The following is an 8,997-nucleotide window of genomic DNA, read 5'->3' as shown; positions in this document are numbered from 1 at the left end:
CAGTTAATCAAGTTTGCTCCAATGCACTGTAATTACAGCTTGTCGGAGCAGCTCCTGGTCACGTCTACAGGCACCCTATGACCCCTCCTGCCCTGAACGTCTATTCTTCTCTTAGCATATGGCTTCACCAAACTCTTGTCAATGCACTACTCTCTGCTGGAACTGGGTCCTGAAGCCATGGTTCTTTAAGCAGACATGTTGGCTAGGCAAGCCGTCCCACACATACCTGTATTTAACTCAGTTCTGACTTCCTTCGCAGGTCACAATTACTTTAAAATCATTTGATCTAAGAATAGTTCCTTTGTACATGCAGCAGTAAGAAAATAGCAAGCTGCTTCCAGATATTGTAGCTAGAGAGAGTGCTCACAGCTTTCCTTCCACAACACATTGTTCCTTGCACACTTCCCACAGGCAACGTCATCTGAGCCCTAGAATGCTGTTTCTGCAAAAAGAGAAAGAAAGCTTGATGACAATGCTAACTGGCAGCTGTTTGCACCTTTTTATGACTGGAGTATCCGTACTGGTCTCTACTAATGTGCTGGTTACATACATCTCTCATGTGATTCTGTAACCAGCAATAACTACAACTTCAGTGTAAACTCAAAGGCTAGGTACAACACACTCAAAAAGCCAGAGGCAGAACTGATCTAAGTCAGGGGTTCCCAATGTTTATGTGCCCAAGGAGACATTCAAATTTAAAAGAAAAAGCAGCGGGTGCCAATATGATAGCATTTTTTTTGTTGGAATACTGATTGTGAAAATACGTGCAAGCACCTAAATAAACCTGGGGTGGGGGAGGGGGCACTGTGTTGGGAACTGCTGATCTAAGTTATGCGGTTTTCTGTAAATGGCATAGTTTAGATCACTAGCAAACAGAACACACATTCGCCTTTCGGTTGAGGGGGGAGTGGAGTATGTGCGTGTGTGTGTGGGGGGCGGGGCGTAAATCTTAGATCAGGTTCCACCATTTTTAAACTAGCCTATGTGTGCTGAACTTATGTTCTGATGTGGGTATAGACCAGTTTCTGATCACTTATGTTGGTAAAAGTGTAATGCCTGGCCAAAAGGCTTTTACTGGGACTGCTCTCTTAGACCAGCTTGGGCAGCCTCTTACCTACAGCCACTCCTCTCTCTCCTCAGAAGTTATAGGCTGTCTGTCTGCTTCAAAAGAAGAGTAGCTGCTGCCAGATACTTCACAACCTATAATCAACATCTTACTAAAAACCTCCACAAGATGAACAACATTTTATTAACCAAGTTAATGTTTGCTTTCCAGTAATGGTCATCACTCAAGTGAGCACTATTCATACTCTGAGAATGTTACACCAATAGGGCTCAGGCACACCACTACTTTGCAGGCAGTTCCTACCAGCTGAACTGCTCAGAGCTCCTTAACGTGTAGCTGCTCTCTGCTCTTCTTCAAAAAACAAAACGCTTTGCATTTACATAGCACCTCCTACAAAAGGATTTTAAAGCTCTTGCAGCACATTGGACTTTAACTAAAAGACTTCACTAGTCTCAGAATTCCTAAGCAACAAGCCACAGATCTAGTTCTGTGTTACCTTTTGCTACAAACATGTCTGTTTCACACAGGGAAATCCATAGCAGGGAATGAGATTATATGCATGTGTCATAGGCTCCTGCAGATGTGCATATAAAAGTGTGATGGGATCTGATGCACGATCCCCACAATCACATTTCCTGCCATGTCATATGTGCATGGCAGGAGTCGTGATTGTGGGATAAAGCATCAGATCACCATGCCTTAGTGCCAAGTGCAGGGGGTGTCCAGGATCCTGATCTTTGGGACCCCTGCACCAGCAAGTAGCAAGCTCCTGTGGCTGAGAGCCCAGATCAGCTGCCTGGACTTGTCTCAGCCTGGTCACAGATTCAATTATTGGCAAGACATATTTTGCGTGATAACTTTTTGGCTCATTCCTTGTTTTATCATACTATTAACTGCATTAGCATGTGGCTGGATAACTAGTTAAGATGTGATTAACTGGTTAATTACACTTAAGTGTAACATGTCAGGGGTAATACGTGCACTTTTTGGTTAGTCTTAAAAAAAAGGTGCAAATCTACCCTGCCTTCTAATTGCTTCTGGAAGACAACAAAAATAGTTCCCTTAGGAACCCTCTGTTTAGCTGTCCCAGTGTTGAGTGGCACAGAAATAAAGACCTCATCCTCCAAGATGATGAGTGCTCAGTACCTCACAGAACATGGCTAAGTCACTCACGTTCTCTTTCAGTGAGAATACTAAAATATATCTTCTATTTTGCATCACTACTGCTAGTGTCTCAGTCTTTAATGACATCACAACATTCATATTCGCTAGGTTACAGAGTCTTTAAGAGCAGCCAATAATTTTCATGTAAATTATCTACCAGAGAGAGCCCATATGGCCAATATAATAGAAACATATTGACACTGGCAAGAAATGTTAATTAAACATTTTAGATAAGGGCTACAAAGTTCAAACAACATACATCCCTTAATTCCAAAGGCATAAGGTTTCACAAAATTCAGATGTAATGGACTATAATATTGCATGTAGTCTGGGTTTTTCCCCATAGTCTTTTAAACATGCTAGTAGATAGACCATGTTTGAAGATGATAGAATGATAATATAATAGGCCATAATAAACTGAGAAAAAAACACTTTTCCTTTTTTTCCTTATTACTATCGCAAGTGTCTATTTCCATTACTGGGACAAGCTGTGTCAGTAAATGTAAGCATCTGAATAATTACTTGTGGGATCAAGATAAACATCTCCTCATTAACTAAGGTCAGGTTTGTTGTCCATCACTAAGTTGCATCCCTCTTCTACCCTCTGTCTTGTCCCTGTGATTCTGAAAATATTTGTGCTTCGTTTCAGGTGTACAAATCTGAAAAAAAAAATGTTTCAGTGCTTCCAGTGCAAACCATAAGCTTTTTCAAATACTGTTTCTTATTACATGTTTGTAGAGTACCTAGCAAAATTGTGTTTCCCCTCTTCACTGGGTTTTCTGAGTGCTACCAAATTGCGAAAAAAAAATCAGTTATCAACATCCTACTCTAAATGATCCACAGTCTGGATACAACTTTAAATAATAAACAATGTCCAGTAGCCTCTGAACCAACAATCTACTACCCGTGAAGTAGTGATGATATCCACTATGACTCTTTGATAAAAGCGATGAACACTGCCAGAAAGTCCCCATGAATGCAAGAAGACTGTGTTTCTCAGTATTACATAGTATAAAAAATACGAGCAATGAAAAATGTTCTGTATTTAGACTACGTTCATCTTCTGCCAGTCACCCACAGCATTGAGAATGGGGTCTTAGGCATGTGAATAATTCACTGGTGGAAGTAGTCATACTTGTTTTGATTCAACTGTTCATGTAAGTAAAACGACATGACTCGTGTATCTAAATATTTGCAGGATTAAGCTCTTTATCTGCTTTTCCCAAACCTGATCATTGCATTTCACTGAGGTATAAATAAAATTTTGTTTGAGCACTGAAAGATGACTTTTTACCCCCTTCTGTTTTAAAGAAACATTGCTCTGTTCCCCATGAGGAAATTAAAGAGAAAACTCGTGGTGAAAAGACATTACTTGTCACACAACCAGCCTGGAACAATAGTGTTTGTTCAGCACATATCTGATCAAGCTGTTATAACACTTTAACTTTGTAGTTTAGCCATTTCCGGGAACGTGCTCAGGGTTGAGATGAGAGATCACACTGAAACCAAGCTCTGTACAGGCATTAGCAAGATCGGGTAGCACCTGTTTGGTGGATGGAATAATTAAATATTTAACAAGAAGAGTCAAATGCAAGTTCAAAAAATGGGGGACAACTGCCTCTGCTTAATACCCGAATGAAATAAATTTGGAAAACTGAAACAAAATGGAGTTACCTCTGGAAGAGGAGGATAGCACTTTTACCAACATCTCCTTGTCTGATGATTCAGGTAAGAAGCTATGGTTATCCAATTATACAGCAATATAAATTTCATTAACTAAATAGTACTATTAGATGATATAGGAAGTCTGTATGCTTATGAACACATTTCTCTATCGTTCTTTCTTATCAACTAGAGGAGAGTTTTTACAAAATACCTTCAGGTGAACTTTTCCAGTTATAAGTAAACTGAGTGGCTGTAATTGAAAATTAAAGTTTTGGAGAGACGGATACGGTTGAGGTGGTTGTCTGAATAGGATATGGTAACGTGTAGTCCCACTTTGAAAGTACATTATCTGTTGCTATCTTAGTAGGAAAAAGTATGGCATGTTAACTCAGCAGCTGCACTACTATTACAGAAAACAAAACAAAAGATTCTCATCCCTATCTTAATAATACAGAATTAGCTGTATTCAACATATAGCAGAAGTATTACAAATTAATTAGCAGCAGGAAAAAATCAATCCATTTAAATCTCAATTGTAAAAACAATTAAACGCTTTAAGAGAACTGCAAGGGCAACTTTGTTCTTTTCTTCCTTGTACACCAAAAATGATTGGGAATGAGAAATAGGATATTTCTTTTTAGTGGAAAAATCGAATGCATTAATATGCATAATTTAAAAAATATGTAAAAAGGACAGATTCTTTGGCCTTACTGCTGTATACTAAGGGGATTTATACAAGCTAAGATTCTGGCTCATTGATTACTGTATAAACCACAGTCCATACCCCTCCTCCTTTTGATAGCAGAACTGTAACAGAGGGGTCTGGTGCCTTTAAGAGGGAACAGTCTACTCTGTTGAGGAAGCACAGCTGAACGATATTTGGAAAAGGATGGAGTATCCCACTGAGATCTTAGAACAGGGCTGAATTAACTCTTTAGCGGGCTATAGGCAAACAAATTTGTGGACCCCAAGCTGGTCGAGATCCCCCTTCCCACCCTGGTGCTGCTGCCCACAGCAAGCAGGGCTTGGAGCCGCTGCTAAGAAGCAGTAGCAAGGCTGACAGAGGGGAAGGGAAGGGAAGAGAGGTGAACAGGACCATTCGCACTGCTGCCATGGAGGGAAGGACCAGGGCCCCGCAACCGCTCAGGGCCCTAGGCATGTGCCTAGTTTATCTATGCGTTAATCTGGCCCTGCTTAGAACCCCAGTATAGCAAGAGCAGGAAGGCTGCAAACTGTGAAGGAGGAGTTTTGTAAGCAGGAAACAAGCTGTGAACGGAACAAGCTTGCTATCCAGGAGCCAGAGCTAAAATGCTCCTCTCCTAGTACTGGGGATGGGGCAGAAGAGTTTGGTTTTGTTTGTTGAAGTGTTCATTTGCTCACTGCTCAAAAACTGTGCTTTATTTGGGAGGACTGCCTGGGGAGCTCCTTGGAATACAAACTCAGCTTGTGGAAACCCCCAGGTTATGCAACCTGCTTGTAGGAGCTAGCATTTTTGTTGTATATAATATCCCAAAATGCTATATAAATACAACAATTGCAGGTGATTCAATAAAAAGATATCACCCAAAAGATTCCTTACTTTTCACGTGATTCCTGGACCATCACGGCTACATCCCTGTAACACTACCATGTAGAGATAACATAACTCATACTTTTAGATTCTCTTGAGAAGCTAAATATAACTTGTTTAGTGCTTTATAAAGCACATATAACCATAATGGGTAAAAGCTTATAAAACCAATTAAAAATACCATTTGCATAAGCTGCCCACAAGTGAGATAACTTTATAATGATGGGGGCAAATCCCAAGTTATGTAGGGCCTCCCTCATAGTGGAACTAAAACTGTTCTCCCATGCAATGGGTGCTGGACTTCAAATGAAAAGGACATAAGAAAACACAATTTTATAAAGACTTTTTGGAGGGGTGACATATAGGTAGTAGCATGTCAAGGCTTGACCAGGTGTGACATCAGAGAATGTACTATAGTGCCCATTTCTAGTCTTCTGTCTTTTGGTGAGGTAAGCTGGGATGCAAAGTAGCTTCTAAGGGGTAGTTTGGTATATAGACGACATGCAGTACACAGCTCTTCAGGCTGGTTATGAAGGCTTGGTCTTAGCACCTTCCAAAGGAGTACTGCAAAATGTTTAAAAAATATTAATGAAGTAACTCTCACTGCACACTTGTCAGGTAGGAGAATGTTTTGATCACCATCCTTCAGATAAGAAGGCAGAAGCACAAGGAAGTTAGATCATACATTATTAAAGTGTCTACTGACAGAAATCTCAGTTTTCAGGTACCTAACTTATGGCCTGGGTTTCATAAGAACTGGGTGAAAACACTCAGGTGAAGTCAACGGGTGCTCCAGACAATGGAGTTTTGATTTGACAGTGGCTAAAGACTGCCAGCTCTTGTTGATTTTAACAGTGTAGTTGCTGATAAGTTGTACAAATAAGCACCTCAGCTTAGACACTTGTCCTAAGTGACCTGACCAGTGTTAGATAGGAACAGAACCTAACATCATAGCCCATTTCTCCAACCCCAATCCTGTAAGGCCCCTAATGGCATCACACAAATACTGCTGCTGCTGATGCCATTTAAGTACAGCTAAAATGTGTAATTTTGTGGGCAAATCTACACGATATTAGTGCGATTCAATGGACTCTGGCAGAGTTTGTGTTTATGCATGTGCCTGGGATTGCAGCATATTGAGTCAGGTCAGAGCAGTCCCAGCTGCCAGTCAGGGGCTGCTCCAACCTGGCTCAATGTGCTGTGGAGGGTGGGGCATGAGGGTGCTTCAGTGCAGGGCTAGCCGGCACCCTCATGCCCCAACCAGCCCCATCAACATCTGCACACACGCATTGTGGCGCACTAAATAATGCCATCATAGGATAGTATTGTATTTATAAGTACTAACCTATGGCAGTGTTTTTAGTTTACTACAGCCTAATAGGGCTGCATGTGTAGATGCTGAGACTTTACTGTGGAGCTAATTATGCAACTATGCAGTAACCATCTCATGTAGATGCACCCTGTTAGGAGTAAAAAACAAAAAAACGAAAAACCAACCCCTCTCCCCCAACAATAACAACAAAAAAGCCGTGAGCTCAAATATAAAACCACAACCTGGAAATAAGCAGGTGCTAACTCAAATAAGTATGTTTTGCATTGAAATGTACCACATTCGGGCTTCCGTGGCACCAGTAAATCCAGAGATGAAGGACAGGTCTACTACTGACCTAGATTTTTGTACCAGGGGTTTTAATTAATTATTGCAGGAGCAACAATTAATAAAAGCAGAGGAAAGAGAAATTAAGACTTACTGCACAGAAAAGAAAGTACATTCAGATGCAATTTTTAAATCAGAGGAATAAAGGAGGCAGGCACACATGGAAATACTTAGCTAGAACCACAGGAACAGCATGAGTGAATCCAACCCTCTGTCCATCTCATCTCAGGTCCCGACAGTGGCAAACAACAGGTGCTTCAGAGGGAGGTTAAAGAAATATCCTGCTCCCAGTAATGACTGGCTAACCACTGAAACATAAGGTTTTAGATGTTTTTCAAAGCTTATGTTAGCACTAATGTTATAACTTTGTAGGACAGAAGCTGTTAAAGAAAAGGGTTAAAAAGCTGTTAAACCTCAAGTAGCTGTTAGACCTCAAGTAGCAAAACTGGGCCAGGGTGAGAGAAGGAAGAGTATAAGAGAGTAAGGGAGAAAAAAAATCCCTAAAACAGACTACAGCAAGCCCAAAGAGGGAATCAAAATTGTATCTGTAACTTGAAACAAATTATAAGGAAGTGGACTTTTCTTGAGGATGAGTTGATGTGATGGCAGAAGCAAATGTTCCAGTAATTAAAATTTAAGATCACAAAGTGGTACTAGTATTAACGAATTGTTATACTATTTTTTTCTACCTGTATTAGACATTTAAAAAAAGCAAACTTAAGAAATACTGATGAAGGTAATGTGTAGCCTAAAAGAAAAAGAATATGCTAAATTTGTGCTGATAACATATCAGAAAAACAGACGTGAACTTCAAGTTTCCATGTCAATGTTTCTTTACTATCAGTGCAACAAAAACCCAGCAGAACTGTGGCTAAGCAACAGGGGTTACTGATTCTGATTAGCTGAGTGCAAGCTATGAATATTTAATATCTACTGCTCTTTCATAACAGCAGCATTTCTCTACTTTGTTGTTAAATACCCAGGTTAGGAGAAAAAATCCTTCTCCTTTTAATAGAAATCAGACAATGAATACAAAACAGGAGAAAGAGATAAGCTTCTCTATCACTATATTAGCACTGACTTCTAGGTCCATATAGAAGCTATAGGAAAGTGGTCATTTAAAATACTTGTGAAATATTTGCACGAGTTGTTAAGAAAAAAAGCAGACCCTTTCTTTCACTGTATCACTATGCAAACATAAAGAAATGTACAGACCCAAATATAGTCTAAATTTCCCTTTATACAACCATTTAAATGAAATGGTAGCTTCAGCACTACGGGTGCTTGTACACATGCAGGACGCCTGCTCTGATGTGTTCTAATTAGCATTCCTGCATTTCAAAATGGCGTCAGGTGCCCTTTAACAAGGTTCACTGAATAAGATTTATTTAAAGTGCCCCCACCACTATTTTGAAGCATGGGACACTGAATACATGAGACGCTGTAGACATTTTAATTAGAGCAGCACCTGAGAGCCACACTAATTAAAATATCCCTTCCCCCAACCAAGGAGCACAAGTACAGATGCACTATAGTGTTAACTGTAGAAGCTAATGTATTACCATTCTGTGCAGAACATCAAAAGTAAACAGAGCACAGGTTTGTGGGGTTTTTTGTGACATATATATATTATATAATATTCTCTCTCTCCCTGTATATACGTAATATCCAGGAAGGGTAGGGTATAAGACATGAATTTCTAGTGAAGGAAAACTTAAAGACAACTCCATCACCATTCTCTGTAGTTCACACTTTCCTTCAGGCTTTATGTATGTCAAAGCAGCAAAAAAATTTATCAACATTTGTGACAGGGCCAACATTAGCAACATTTAAAAACTTGCATACAATTTATGGCTCTCATCTCTAGCTTGATGA

Source organism: Crocodylus siamensis, chromosome 2 (assembly GCF_052110815.1).
Source record: "Crocodylus siamensis isolate JL-2025a chromosome 2, ASM5211081v1, whole genome shotgun sequence".
Lineage (NCBI taxonomy): Eukaryota > Metazoa > Chordata > Crocodylia > Crocodylidae > Crocodylus > Crocodylus siamensis.
This window is presented reverse-complemented; position numbering follows the sequence as displayed.